We start from the raw sequence: 15,446 nt of genomic DNA, 5'->3' as shown, positions 1-15,446 counted from the left end.
CCTAGGAATCACCACTCTTTCGAGTCTCTATTCTCCTTGCCTTAGTTAGACATCCAGTCATTCAATTCCATCCAGTTCGCTCTAGATGGACCTATGGGGAAAGAAAGGGTGTCCAGTCCATGAGTGCAGTTGAGGCTGTTGAAAGAGAGGCAGGAAGGAACATAGACCTCACTAGGGCAATTCAGGTGGAGCCACCTCTAAGATCATCAGAACCTTCATATTTCCAAAGATGATCAGCTCATGCTATATGATGATAAGAGAGTCTCTATAAATTTCTCCACTTTGGGTTGTTACATAAGTCCCCTTTCTGTTATCTAACCTTGGTGTGTACAGGGCCCCAGAGAGGAAGTTGTGGGAACAGGTAAAACTTCTTTCCATATTTATTTGTGTGGAATCTTCACTTTTCAACTATATACCAGATGTAAGGAAGTGCTTTTTTTTTTCTCTAGGGCCATCTGTCATCTTGGAGCTAGGATAGACTCACATAATGATATCGTAGGAAAAAACAAAAAAGTAAAGTGACCTGGGTTTAAATCTTGTCACCCGCTGTTACTGATTATGCTTCACTTCTCAACCTCCAGAATCCTTGTTTCTAAAGTAGAACTTGGGAGCCATGTCCATCCATGTAAGTTCATTGTAAAGAGTCAAGTAAAATAAAGTCTGTTAAGTATTTTGAAATTCCAAGGTACACTATGTGGTCAGGGAAATTTATGTAGAGAACAGAGTTGGGATATCATGATGTTAGGAAAAAACAGAGAGAAAACCAGAGTAGGCCAAAGTTAGGAGCTCTAGAAGTTCAATTCCAGAAGTAATATTTATTCAGAACACATCAAAAGATCTACTGAAATCGCAAATGCAGGTACTTAGGGATAATGACAGCCAATTCCTTAGACGTAGGTGCTCTGAGTCAATGGATACTTCCCACATCCAGCAGGCTCCGGACTATCATCACCTTCTGCACCAGTGTTTGCAGGGGAAGCTCCCTGTATACCCTGTACACACATGGAGAGAAAGGGACAGTCAAGCTTTTCATGTGGGTAATCCTGGTTCGAAGAACTTTAAGGGTCCCATTATGACCGATAAGATTCGATTTGAAATATTTCAGCATTTCCTTATATAAGAATCACCTTAACAAATATTTTTCATATTGAAAAAAAAAAGAGCGACAACTGTGGCTATTGGAGTATTGTCTTTATATAATAACTACATATGACAGGAGTGTAAGCTATCAGGGAATACAATTCTGTTTGAACTTTTAGCACACAAATTTAACTTTTAAACTCAGTTTGTCACATATGTCCACACTTTTCTTTGTGATGGTCTTATCCAAAGCTCCTGGAACAGGCGAAAACTCCCTTATAGAATATGAGGCTAGAAGGACACAGCTGCCCCAGACTTCTTAAAAGTTGACCCTAAAGGGACTTCCAGTTACAGGTAGAATGCAGTTGGTTGCAGGAAAATATATCCCTGTTACCAACTAAAAAAGACAAATTGATTGCAAAAAAAAAAATTGTATTTAAAGAGATCTGTGAATTGTGGAAACAAATAGAATTAGATGAACAAAAATTCCAGAGAGCAGAGAGTTCTCCCGAGGTGAGCTGTCTTTCACAGGTTGCTTCCCTGGGACATTTCCTGATTCTCAGCACAAATCAGACCCGGTTCATGCAAAAGCACCTGTAAGAGAAAAAGGAGAAACCAGCGAAGCTTTTGGCATTGATACAAGTGACCACAATCATTTGGAAGCAAAAATACCCCTAAATGCTTGGCTGGTGTTCCTTGTAGTACCTTTGCCGAATTCTGAGGCTGAGCGCAAGGTTGGAGAGTTTCTGTAAAGTAGATTAAAATGTCCAATAATCCCAACGTAATTGGGAGAGAAAGTTTCACTTGAGGAAAGGGGTCTGGCTCAGAAACAAGGCTGGCCTTCCCAAAATGTTTATCAAATTTGGGTGTAGTGTAAGGCAGTGTAAGATGCCAAAGAACAAACCAAATCTTCTACCATCCTTCAGAGCTCTTGATCAAAAGTATGGGAGAGACAGGCCTGAGGAATAAAAGCAGAACTAGAAGTAAAGGGAGTCTTACTAAAATGTCAACTCAGTCTTGATCCAACTCAGTCTCCCTTGGGTTAAGGTGATGAGATCCTCACTTTATCGGCCTCACAGAGGAAAAATGGAGCTGAGTCTGGTAGGAGTAGCATGACACAGAGTTTCCACACTTGCTTTGTGCATAATATGTGGCATATGGCAACAAATTACTAACACAAAAAGAGGCAAAGAATTGTGATCAATTACCAAATGAAACAAACAAACAATATAAGCAGATGCAAAGAGAAGAATGAATATTGTATTTAGCATCCAAAGACTACATTTTTAAATAGATTTAAGGAGTACATATGTTTTTTTGTTACATAGCTAAATGGTATAGTGGAGAAGTCTAGGCTTTTAGTGCACCTGTCACCTGAATAGCATAACATTGCACCAGATAGATAATTTTTCATCCTGTACCCTCATTGCAGCCTCCCCCCTCTAAGCTTCCAATGCCTTTTATGCAAAGACTACATTTTGAAATGTTAAAGAAATTGCAAGATGATATTAACAAAGTGACAAAAAGATGTAGAATTTGATCAAAGAACTGGAATCTGTAAAAATTAATTATCCTAAGACTGAAAAATACAATATCTGAAACTAAGACTTCATTGGATGAGTTTAACAGCACAGCTGAAGATTGGTTAAATGATCCCAAAGACAGATCAGCATAAAATATTTGACTGAAGCATGGAGAGAACAAAAGAACACACATACCAATCACATGCAAGTCATCATGCAAAACGCTGTGTCATCATTAGAGTTACTGAAGAAGAAAGAAAGAACAGTGCAGGATAAATATATGAAGAAAACATGATCAAGAATTTTCCAAAATTCTTAAAGCTAGCAACACTCACATTCAAGAATCTCAGCTAACTCAGGATAGATAGAAAGGAAACCATAACTAGGCATCTGCTCTCTGATTCTAGTGGGCTGGATGGTCAAGGTGCCAAAGTCCTTATTTTAAACCCAGATGAAATGTGCTACAAATTATCTTATTAATACGCTAACTTAAAAGGGAAATTCACTTCAACAAGTTCAAAACAAAGAACACGTGAAAGATGAATAAATTGCACTTATCATTTGAAGATTTTAGCTGCTTTTCAAAACAAATAGAAACCATTTGTTTCAAATTGTCCTCTAACAGAGACAAAGGAAACCAATTTCAGGAGGAAGTTCCATGGCTGAAAAATATGAGTCAATTGGAACACTGAGAAAATAATTCAAAAGGAGTAAAGAATATTGTCTTAACTCTTTGCATATTGACTTTAGAACGCACAGGTTTCCACTACAGAAAGCTCGGCTGAGGTTCTCACGATAACAGAGTAATAGTGAATCAGGCACAAATTGGGGGTGTAATCAGAGGTAAAGGTCCAACATTTCTTTACTGAGCCCTGAACAGGTGCCAGGCATTATGCTAAACTCCTTACAAAGCTCATCATGGCTAGGAAATGAACTGTACGTAGATCACACATGGGTATGAAAATAAAGTCATTTATTAACTTGAACCTCCATAAGGTAAATCCTTTCACACAGCCCAATATCTTCCAGTCCATTTCAACTCTTTTTTCCTTATTGAGAAATAAACATTCATTCTAGCTGCCGGCTTCTGGATTTGTCTGGAGTGTTGCGAATCCCAGTGGAATCAGCCTGGGTCCCACTTTGTCCCTTCTTCAGGCATTTGTGTCACTCCCCTCCTCCCTCTTCTCAAACTGCCCATCCCCCCTTCCTTTGTTTGCAGCATCCCCTCCCTATCCCCACGCCTGGCTATGAAATGGGATATAGTCCCCTGACTTTCTCCTTCTCTTCCAGGACACAAGTTTACTTCCTCGACTGTTTCCACTAACCATTTTGAGAAACAGGAATAAGTAAAATCATAAGCATTGAAGAGATTAAAAAACTCATCATATGCTTGCAGCCATGCTTCCTGGAACCTCCTTACTCTACATCTGAAATTATAACTAAGTGCAGTTGGGATTCTGCCCCCCACTATCAGTCACCTAATTTATTTCTGGGTTCTATTAATTGATTAAATTGAATCCTGCTGATGTAGTGAAAATCTGATGTTCCCTGGATCCAAGTTCCTAATTCACAACTCTGAGGCTCCCCAGAAAAGGTATCTGCTGACTTTACCAGCTATTTCCTCCAAAACATGGGAGTCTCCAAGGTAAACAATTTACTAGCACTTGGTACCTCTCATTCCTCTGCCTCCTTGGAGGAAAAAGAGAAGAGAATTTGGAAGAAAAAGATTCTCAAAGCCTAATAAAGTGAGATTTTGCCCCGCTTTGGACAGATCCATGTACCCATCTCCCATAAATAAAGCTACACAACAAGAATTTTGCCATCTGTTGAGAAATTCCTGAGCTCCTGGCTTTCAAACCAATAATGTATATCTCCCCTGCGTCACTCAATTGAGTCATCATCTTTTCAAGCTAGACACATAGGAGCTATCTTTTCTTCCTTCTTTTTCCTTTACAGTTGATTTAAGATTGTCACTTATTTCCCTACTCATTTTATAGCCCTCCACATCCTCACACTTTTTCTTTTTTATGTTGAATATATTTGCTAGTCACAGGTAGTCACTCTTGAAGTATCTTGGAAGAAACTGATACCAGTTGATGTTTCAAAGATTGACTTTCTATACTGCTCTATAATTTCATTTTAATGATGGTTCATTCTATTGTTTCGGGTTAATACTGTTCTTTCATAAATAACTTTCTCCTCAAAAGGTAGAGTTTTTCCAGCAGTTCCTGCTTAACTCTTTATAAACACAGTAAGATAGGCAAAGGGGTACTATATATCTACCTTCTACTGCTCTAGCTTTGATGCCTGGCATTGAGCATGAAAAGCAAACAGAGGAGCACAGCAGTTAGCAACTTTCACCACTTTTCACCTCTTCTTCCCCATTATCAAATCTATCTAAAGAAGACATCACTCTGACTGCTGGGAGATGTCAGGCTTCAGAAAGGAAGTTTAAAATTATGTAAGAAATGAGATCAATGACCTCCATTTCCTTGCCTCCTTGGTAAATAATTTGTGGTTTTCCGAAACTGGAAGCATATTTTATAGTTCAAGCAGGCTTGGCAGTAAATTGTCCCAAGGCTCATAAAAATGTGCACACAGGGTTTTGCAGACACCAAATTAAATAACTAAAGTGAGGTGAAACCAAAACAGAGCAGACGCGAGTATGCACAGGAATATCCCAACCCCAGGACTGCCGACAGAGTCTTCTACCTTTTACTGTGCACCATAAATTCTAGAATATTAAACAGTTCAGTGGTAGGTAAGTTGTTCAAGTTGCTCTTTTTTTAACCCCCAAAATATTTCTAACACCAGTTTTGACTGCCTTAATGAAAGACATGGCTTAGGATTTGCAGCCTGGAACTTGAGAACAATTCAGGCCTAGCAAAGCCATCCATCATCCTCCAGGTCTGCACTTGCTGACAGAGGCGGGGACGGGCAGTCAGAGCTGGCAGTAAGTGACTCTGAGGGTAGGGCTGAGGTGAGCAAAGGCACAAGCTCGGGCACTGAAGAAAAAGAAGACAACAAACATGGGGATGTCAGCAGGCTACACATCATACGGAGTAAGAAGAAATTGGCTCAAACTTATATCCTAAGCCCTCACTTTTACTTCCCTTCCCAATAAAACATTAGGTCATTGTACCAAGACCCTGTTTATCAGGACATAACCCCACTGTAAGTCAAGGAGTATCTCTCTATATTACAGAGTGAGAGAGAGAAAGAGAAAATAAAGAAAAATCAAAATATCCATGGCTCAATTTGAGAATAAATTTGTAAGTAATGACCTTTTTTCCCCAATTAAGAAGCTAATGAAGAAACAGACACTGACAAAAACAAATACCAAGCACAATATTATATGTAGGATTTTCTCTTTTAATTTCGTTTATTATAACTTCTTATGAAATAAATTATTTGCCAGAATGTAGGTTGCTTGGGGGCCAGGAATGTTCAGACATTCATCGGTCTGTCCTTTGGGTCTAATAGCAAGTCGTTTGCTCCATGTTTGCATGAACCAGTGACCAGCACAAGTGCAGCAGAAAAACAGAAATTTTAGAATAAACGCTGTCTGGTGTTGGAAGTTGAATTGCATATCTGGAAGGCATCTCTTCCTTGATTTGTGACTTTAAGGATGAGGGGACATTTTTGAAAAGGTACATGGTGGTTGCTTTGTAGTTGAGCACAGAGTCACTGGGGACTCAGGGTGTCCCAGACACAGGGAGCAGTGTGGGTGGCAGAGGAATCTAAGGGCGTGAGGGCAGTAATAGCCAGCAGGGTGGTTCATGAAAACTGTTTGATCCAGCAGATGCTTTTTTTAGAATTCTAAAAGACTGGCATTTTATTGCCTATTTGGTCATTTAAATCCTCATGGACCTTCCACTTGTTCAACCTGAATTTTAAATCACAAAAAAAGAAAAAACAAAATGGGTGGAAGGGATTTGCTGGTGAATAACACTCTCTTCATGAGCTTCCTTGAAAAATAAACAAAATTAATGTTACAATAAAACAAAATGAAAAATTAGGCTGCTAATATTGACATCCCTCGCCCCCTCCACCCCCAACCTAGAAAAAAGAAAAAATCAGCATTAAAGCCCTGGATAGGGGGCGGCAGAGAGACCGAGTGTTCCTTTTGTGTTCTCTTTTGATCATTTCACTGCTTCTACTTTATTTTAATAATGTGTCCAAAGACTGATTCAACCTCTCTCTCCCACTTTAATAAAGGTTCATTAGTGGATTAGGAGAGATTTGAAACTGAGCCCAGTGGAGTCAGCAGAGACAAGTTCCAAACAGCCATCCAGGGCATTTTGAAAAACGCCAAGCCAGCAACCTGGAAAAGAGCCACCCATAAAACGTGGGTGTGCTTGTGGATGTGAGCTCCACTGGACAGACAGAACACCCCCACTTCTAGATGGGCAGGAGGGGCCACATGACCCACTGAAAATGAGCAAGGCAGAGAATGCCGTGTTCGCTTTGAGCCAACCTTGACAAAATAAACACAGCCCATCAGCATGGAAAATACGGGTGATCCACCACTCAATATTGTAATACAAGTAAGCAAGTAGGTACAGCCACTTGGCCTGTGCTGCTCTGGGGGCCCACCATCCTCTTCGAAATCTGCAAGTCCCTCTCAACAGAAGCATGTCCCGCAGTCCTACCCACCCTACAGAGATCAGTCACAGACGTTTGCAGCAGTGCAGATGATTCACTCATGAATGTGCATCTCGGTTCCTTCTAAAACCTCTGGGAGTGAAACTAGGGAGGGAGTTGTTGACTTCTTCCTTTTTCTCCTATTTCCACAGGACTTTCCAAAATTATTTCCAAAACTGATGACATATTTCAATATGCAAGTAAAAATACTACTTCTATTAATATTACCAGGAATGATAATAAGCTAACATTTAAGATCTTATGACTGTTTCTAAGAACTTTACAGCTGTTCGGTCATTTAATATTCAAAACAATCCTGTAACACACCATAACCCACACTCTTGGTTGTCTGACTCAAGCCCCCTTTTCTACCAAATTCAAGCAACTGTGGCCAAGAGACAGGATTCGGGCCCATAGGTGAGATTCTGCTTGTACAGCTCACTCTTGACCTAATCCCTTCCCTGTCTACCCTCTGTTTTATCCTTTCCATTCCCTTTTTGTTGCAGGAATTAACAGAAGGTGATGCTGACTTTGGACTCAGGTAAGCTGGGCTCCTGCCTCAGTCCTCAGGCTTCAGGGACCCAAACTGCCCCGTTCCTTTCAAGACACTTTCTAAGACCCCCACCCAGTGCCTGGGTCTGGCTAGAGCTGGTAGTGTTGTCTGGGCAGGTTGCCTGAACCAGCTGGGGACTTGCATGTCCCACCTCGCTTTCTCCCGTTTAACGTTCTTTGCAAGCCGCTACCTTGCGCACGGGGCGGAGCCGGTACTCTGAGGAGCTCCAGAACTCATGCCTGCAGGGTCACCCCAGGGCCCTGGGGCTGAGCTCCAGTTCCAGGAAAGCAGCCTGGTGAGTGGCTCAGTTCTGCTGACTGGCACAGGATTGCTGTCATGGGACGGCGTGACATCGGGCTGCCAGAATGGTGCTGACATCCTGATTCTGAGTGATTCTCAGTCACTTGGACACAGGATGAGCTCAGGACTCTGGGCTCCCAACAGCCCTCAGCCAACGCTTGAGTCTGAGCTGCATGTCTGGCTCCCTGCATCCTCAGTCACCCCGATGCTGCCACTGGGGTGCTGCCTCTGGTCTACAGCACCCGAGGTGGCAGGCAATCTTTACCCTGCGCACCCTGTTGCTGCTGGCACCCAGGGCTGTCCACTTATCCTTCCTCAGGCTCTGCACCACAGTCCTCAGGGCCTGCTTCACCCATGCCCTGCAAAGGTTTTCTAGATTGCTACTCTGCAGCAACTACAGGCCCTTCCATTCTGTGTCCATTCTGGCCTCCAACAGATATGTTGACTTTGTGCTCTCCCAGCTTAAGCTGAGGCAGGTAAGGGTCAAGGATTCTTTGCATGAGTGGGACCACTCTTCTTGCTCTACCTGCAGGCCCCTCCCCTGTCCTCCCCACTGGAGACACTGTGAGAAAACCAGGGGTGCAATCAACATAAAAAGAGTTCACATTTTAGGAATGCTGTGATTACAGCCTGAGCAGTTCAAGAGAATACATAGTTGAAAAATGTGTTGTTCTATATTTATAGCATAAAGTCCCAAATGATAAATTTAACACGGTCATAAAATAAATGCTTGCGCACATTTTCCTGCATGCTCTGTGCATTTGTGGTCATCTTCAAAACAGCACAGAAACAACTTTGAAAGAGCCATCGGAAGCTAGTGTTCACAGGCAGCAGGACGGATGATGCAGCATCGTGAGTAATGATGTAGCCAGCAGGAAACAAATGGCATCGGGGACCTTAGCGGAAAGAAGAGCTATAATGTTTAAGCACAGACAGGTTCTGACTAGCTACAAGACTTGAATGATAACAGCATCATTACCTTTTTCTCACAGTGGGAGATATGAAATTACCTGGGAACAGCACATTTGACACTATATAAAGAGATGATTCCTGGATCTAAAGTGAAATAGATGGTGTCTGGATACCATGAAGAATCATCAAGAACTCTGGACGATAAACATATCGGTGCCTCTTCTCTACCCATCATTCTGTATCTTCCGTGATAAATTACTGAATATATAAAATTTGTAAATATGTGTTTACAAATTTTGCACAGTATTTTCATAATAAATGGAATTGCTTATATAAACAGGGGACCCACAAAAAACATCTGCCCGGGGCTCCACACGCCCTATAGGGCTGGTCCTAAAGCAAGATGTGGAGTGGAGACATCTGCCATGTCCTAGCTCTGAAAAGTGCATGACAAAGGATGAGAGCAGTACAAAGCTGACTCTGAGATTTTTGTACATCTTGATCAATTCTCATTTTTTAAGAATCCTGGATCTGGGTGATGGGCACACTTACAACCCTGACCCAAGCATAACAAAATCGATACATGTGACCAAAAACATTTGTACCCCCATAATATTTTGAATTAATAAATAAATAAAATATAATAATTCATCATTTAGATATCATGTTATTGGGGGGGGGGAAAGAATCATGGTAAGTAGAAAAATTACACCTGGAGAATTTGTCTAGAATACAATTCTCATTTTCTATGACAGGCAGAAATGCCAGTTGAAGCTTGACATCAGTGCAGGAGAGACTCAGACTTCAGCCGCAATGAGTAAAGTCCCCAAGGCCACGTAAACACCCTTTGAACAAAGAAGAAAAAGTAGGGAAAACATGGTTGTGCAACTGTACCACTTGAGGAAATAGCATATAAGGAGACAGGCTGCCAGTGTAACTAGAGAATGAACTAGACAATAACATCACTGCAAGCCAAGAAGAAGGACAATTCACCATGACAAGACAGTTCTGCGGCAATGACTATGTAGTTACGGTAGTTTTATTCAATGTTAAAACAAAACTTGGAAAAGAAGTTGATCTATTTTCACGACTTATTGGGTCCTACTCACCTGTTCTTTGGAAACTGCTTCATTTCCTCCAGGACTTTTTTTTTTAAAAAAACCATTTACAAGGCTACACATGTTTTTGGTTACAAGGATTGCTTTTGTAATGCTTGAGTTAGGATTATAGTATGCCTGTCACCCAGATAGTATTCAAGAAAATGCAAATTAAGACCACAATGAAATAAAAGCCATTCTTACCCCAGTTAGAAGGGCTCTTATTAAAAAGTCCAAAAACAATAGATGCTGGCATGGATACAGAGAGAAAAGAATGCTTATACATTGTTGGTGGGACTGCAAACTAGTACAGTCTCTATGGAAAACAGTATGGAGATTCATCAAAGAACTAAAAGTAGACCTGCCATTTGATTCAGCAATACCGCTATTGGGTATTTACCCAAAATAACTGCTTCATTTTCCTTCCACTCCTTTTGTGCTACACACACATTTTCTTTTCCCACCATGTCTCCTGTTCTATACTATCAGAGTATAGCCCGGGGCAGTATGGTCTGTCCCTCACGAACAGCAACACTTTGACATTGGGAAGTGCTATCCTATGTACCAGTCTTCTAATGTCAGTTGCATTGTTTTGAAGCATTGTTATTCCCTCCTTTGCTTTGTGATAATTATGCCCATTGGTGTCTTCACTCACTTTTCAAAAGAGCAGCAAGAAATGCATAACCCCAGAGCAACAGGAGCAAAACCCACTGCTACTTCCTTTTTCTGGAGTCTTTTGCTCAGATCAAGCTACCACTTGCTGTATTCATATTCTGTCAGGAAGAATTACAAAAGTAAATAAGTTTTATTTGCACTAGAACTCTACCTTAGGCAATTATTAGAAACCACAATTAATTCAAACAGAAGCACTGTGCAATGACTTCAATATTTAGAAAGGCCAAGTTATTTTATCCTTCCTTTATTGAGTCAATCATACTCTTCCAAGGAGTTAGCAATTTCTGTATTCTTGTCACTTAATTGGTAGTAGAGAATGTCTACAGCTTTTTTTTTTTTTTTGCAAACTTCAGACATGATAGGGAGAAGAACAAAAATTAAAGAATATAAAGAATAAGATAAAAGGAGTCTGTAAGAGTGAGAGGAGGGAACAGAAACATAAAAGAAGCATACCCAATAGGATGGAGCAGAGTACCACCAGAATGGCCCATATATTAGAGAGAGACTCCTGGGATGCAGTTATCAGTCAAGTGCTGTATATCCTATTTATGTAACTGGGACAGCAACAGCAAGGCTGTGTTTGGGAGATGAATTGGCTAATGAGCACTTGCTGCGTGCTTGTCTGACTCAATGCATACGGAAGATTTCAAGCCCAATTGTTGCAAATTGGTACTATTTTTCGTTGTTGCATTTCAATGTCCCTCTTTAGATCAAAGTGAGGATGGTGGTACCGGGAAAAGGAAGCCTGGGTTCACCTAGCAGAATACACTTTGTTCCCAGCAATTCCATCAACATAACAATAATCGTGTCAAATGTCATAATACAAGTGCCAACAGAAGAATTCGAACACTTTGTTTTGATTCTGGCTTTAGGAGGATTTCAGTATATGAGGTTTCCTGGCTTAAATTATTTACCCGAAATGTTTAAATAAGAGCTACCATTGAGTGTGTGTCTGCAACGTGCTGGGTATGCCTTCAGGTACCTTAAATGGAATAATTTAAGGAACCCTCATGACATCCCTACCCTCATCTTGCAGATGAGGAAACTGAGGCTGAGAGGGACCAAGCAACCTTGCAAAAGTCTAACATCTCATAGTGATGGAGCTGGGTTATAACCACAAAGTAGTTCATTCAAATATATTTTTGATCTCTCAGACATTCCAACACGTTAAATAAATTAACATCAGCTAGGAATTTTTAAAAAATGACTTTTGATTTAATTCTATTCACTGCATCTACCATTAATGTCATTCATCTACAAAATAAATATGAACTGGACAGAACATGAAAGAATATTGTCTTTGGTCACCCTCTAAAATAAGTTAAAAAAAAAAAAAAAGCAGAACTTTTTATTGCCTGTACCAGGTGGTACATCAAATGCCTTTATAGGTATGTCCATCTGCACAATCAGTGTTTCATTTTTCATTTTAAGCCCCACCCTACACCCAGCAGAAGAGAAAGTTTTCTAAACCACGCAGACCCATGTTACTTTTATAGTAGGGCTGGTGAGGGCGTGGGGTGCTGTTCTTGTTTAATTCTGGAAACCAGCACTCACAATGGAAACCCAATCCTACAAAACTATACCTGTGGGACAGTATCACCTTTCAGTCTCATAACCTTTAATTGCCTGTATAATTCACACTTTTATAACATAATTATGGGCTAATATCACATTTGCACACAAACTTCACACAGGCAATAAAATGGGCACCACAATAAATCAATTACAGCAGCCTGAAAAAATCAAAGACACATCTATGAGGTAGCTACTTATGCGTATGCTGGTCTAGAAAAATTTCCTCTCCCTCTTTAGTTTGTCTATTAGCCCACAGCTAAATCCAGAAAACTGGACCATGCCATCATTTCTATTTAAATTAATGTAGAAATATTTCAATATTAATAACTAGCCTTCAGTGGGCTTTTTAGTTTGGAATTTACTACCTCATATATTTTTCTTATAACACACCAAGCAACTGTGTGAAATGTCAGGCATGTGATTATCAACATTTTACACATATAAAATTGTGAACTGAGACAGATGATGTAACATGATGTCTGGTCACATGGCTAGGAGATATTGCAGTCCGGATTCAAACCTAGGTCAAACCCACTTTAATATAAAGCAGTCCATATTGACACAAATTTTATTAAACAGAAATCAAGAAAACGTTCTAAGAGTAGGCTGTGAGCATTTCCCTGAGGTATTTCTATAAATCCAAGCACACTACAGCTCACCACCACATAAAAGACAAAGATGTGAAACCAGACTCGAAATGAAAACCAACATAACTATTTTTACTGCCCACGCTCTGTATAAAAAGCAAGAGGAGGAAAAAGCTTGAAGATCAAATGACAAAGAACTTTCTAAATCTGTCACTTAGTAACATATTGCCAAATTCGTGTTGTCTTTGCCCCAAAAAGTTTAAATTCCTCATCCCACTACAGAAGATTTCATTCTCATTTTCTTTCATTCTCTCTCTCTCTCTCTGTCTCTTCCTTCCAAGCCTCCCACCTCAGTATACCACATTCTTGGACAAAATGGAAGAATGACAAAGTTACTGATTAACGTGTAATACCAAAAAAAAAAAAATGTGTAAAGTGAACTGTTTTCCTATCTTTGACATTTTCTTTTTTCCTCCCATTTTTACTGATTTTCCACGATCACATTGTCTAATGAAGACCTGAGGTATTGCAGGGCCAGATAAAACACAAAGACAAAACTTATGCCTCCAGAGATGCATATGTGCACACAAAAACCTACCCCTGAGCTGCTTCTTTCTCTGTGTCTGCATCTCAGACCACTTACCATCTATAAAACATTGGTGGGCAATTGGTAATTCTTTCCAAATCCAAATTTAACCTTCTAGAGCCACATTAGTGGATGGAGCTTTGGCATCAAACTCTCCCAGTCAGGAGCAGAGAGGTGGTGCTTGAGCAGATATCAAGCCTCACTGAACTGTACCCACAGGACAGAATAGAACCTTCCACAGGCTGCTTGGCATGACTTGCCTGGCAGGGGCTGAGTTGCTGTACTTACACGGGGCACTCAGAAATCCATCCACCTGAGCCAACAAAATCATGGCCAAAGCTCACGCTAATTGCAGTCTGTGGGTGGCCAGTGCAACCCAACCATACCCCTGTGATTAAACCTCAGGGGGCTTCTGAAATGTCTGCAGGCACAGCCTGGCCACCTTCTCCCCACAGCATCTAGGTATCTTCAACAAATTGTTGGACAAGTTTACAGGAGACTCTCCCTTTCCAATTTTATATTTCTGTAATAATTGAGTGTCTTATTTAAAGCAGAGATCAGAAAAAAAATAAGATCCTTAAAAATTACCTCTGGCTCAGTATTCTTCCTAATCATTGCTATATTTGAATAACAAGTACAAATGAAAGCTGTCTTGCCTCTGTTTAAGTTGAGTCATGATAATACAGAGCTGAGCTGCTTCCAAAGACTGCTAAGAATGGTTCAATTTAAATGATTGTCTCATTGTGGAAAATGAGTGGGTTCTGTGGAAGGTCTTCAGGTCTGTTTCTAGGTTGCATATCATAAAGTCTGTGCCCTTCACAGCCATGAGAAAAAGGATAATTTGTAAATAAGTAAAATGTAAGACTGTATGTGCTATAATTTGACCCTTTCATTAGAAAGCTGGCTTAATTCTGGAAATTTCTTCAATACATTGAGTTGGAAATTTTCCACCAAACTATACATTGATTTTATAAAAAGAACACACCATATCACACATCCAGTGTTAAAATGCTCCTGGCTCTACCTTCACAGACAACCTAGTACCCAGCCACTGCTCACCACCTCTACTGCTATCACACCGGCTCAAGCCCTTGTCTCTCACCTGGAGTATAGCCTCCTTGTGGAACCTACATAGCCTCTCAGGGGCCTATTTAAAACACATGATCCTTTAAAAACATAAGTCAGGTCATATCACTGCTCTGCCCAATACCCTGCGATGGCTCCCTAGTTCCCTCTGGGAAAAAGCCAAAACTCATAAATGGCCCCCCTTGAATTGGCTCCCAGTAGAGCTGACTCCTCATCCCCGATCCAGCATACTGGTCTCCTGCTGTCGTCAATTACACCTTGGCTGTGGCTCCTCTTTCTGCCTAGAAACCTCTTCTCTAGATATCTGCACAGCTAATTCTGTCCTCCTTCTTCAAATCTTTGCTCAAATTATCCCATTTCAATGAGGCTTCCTCGGGCCACCCTATTTAAATTGTAACCACTGCCTTTCTTCCTCCCCCACTGCCCTACTTTATTATTCCCTTTTCCATAGGATTTAGTCTCTTCTGGAATATTATATAAATTACTAATGCATTATGTTTATTATTTGTCACCTGTCTTTGTTCATTTGGTTCATTCATATATCTCAAATCACCTGGAACCCTGCTTGATCATAGTAGGGGCTCCGTGAATATTTGGCTTATGACAAACACCACATGTTCTCACTAATAAGCGGGAGCTAATAGATGGGTACACATGGGCACAAAGCAATATAAAGGACAAGAGAAATCAAGAAAGGGGGAGGGGGGAGGAGGTTGTGGGATAAAAACTTACCTATTGGGAACAATGAACACTATTCTAGTGATGGGCACACCAAACACCCTATGTAAGCATTATATAATATAAGATATCCACGTAATAAAAAACACT

General features: G+C 40.5%; 1 long non-coding RNA gene across 2 annotated transcripts in view; it reads right to left on the bottom strand.

Annotated features, from left to right (window-relative positions):
* Positions 1-800: 800 nt before the first annotated feature.
* LOC123648514 overlaps positions 801-15,446 on the bottom strand; it is a 28,375-nt gene continuing 13,729 nt past the window's right edge. Inside the window, exon 4 of one of the 2 annotated variants that reach the window (XR_006738644.1) lies at positions 801-992. This is a non-coding gene — a long non-coding RNA (uncharacterized LOC123648514). Of the gene's footprint in view, positions 993-1,186; positions 1,675-15,446 lie in introns of those variants that run through there. The other variant, XR_006738645.1, reaches the window with a different exon arrangement.

Source organism: Lemur catta, chromosome 12 (assembly GCF_020740605.2).
Source record: "Lemur catta isolate mLemCat1 chromosome 12, mLemCat1.pri, whole genome shotgun sequence".
NCBI lineage: Eukaryota > Metazoa > Chordata > Mammalia > Primates > Lemuridae > Lemur > Lemur catta.
This window is presented reverse-complemented; position numbering and strand designations above follow the sequence as displayed.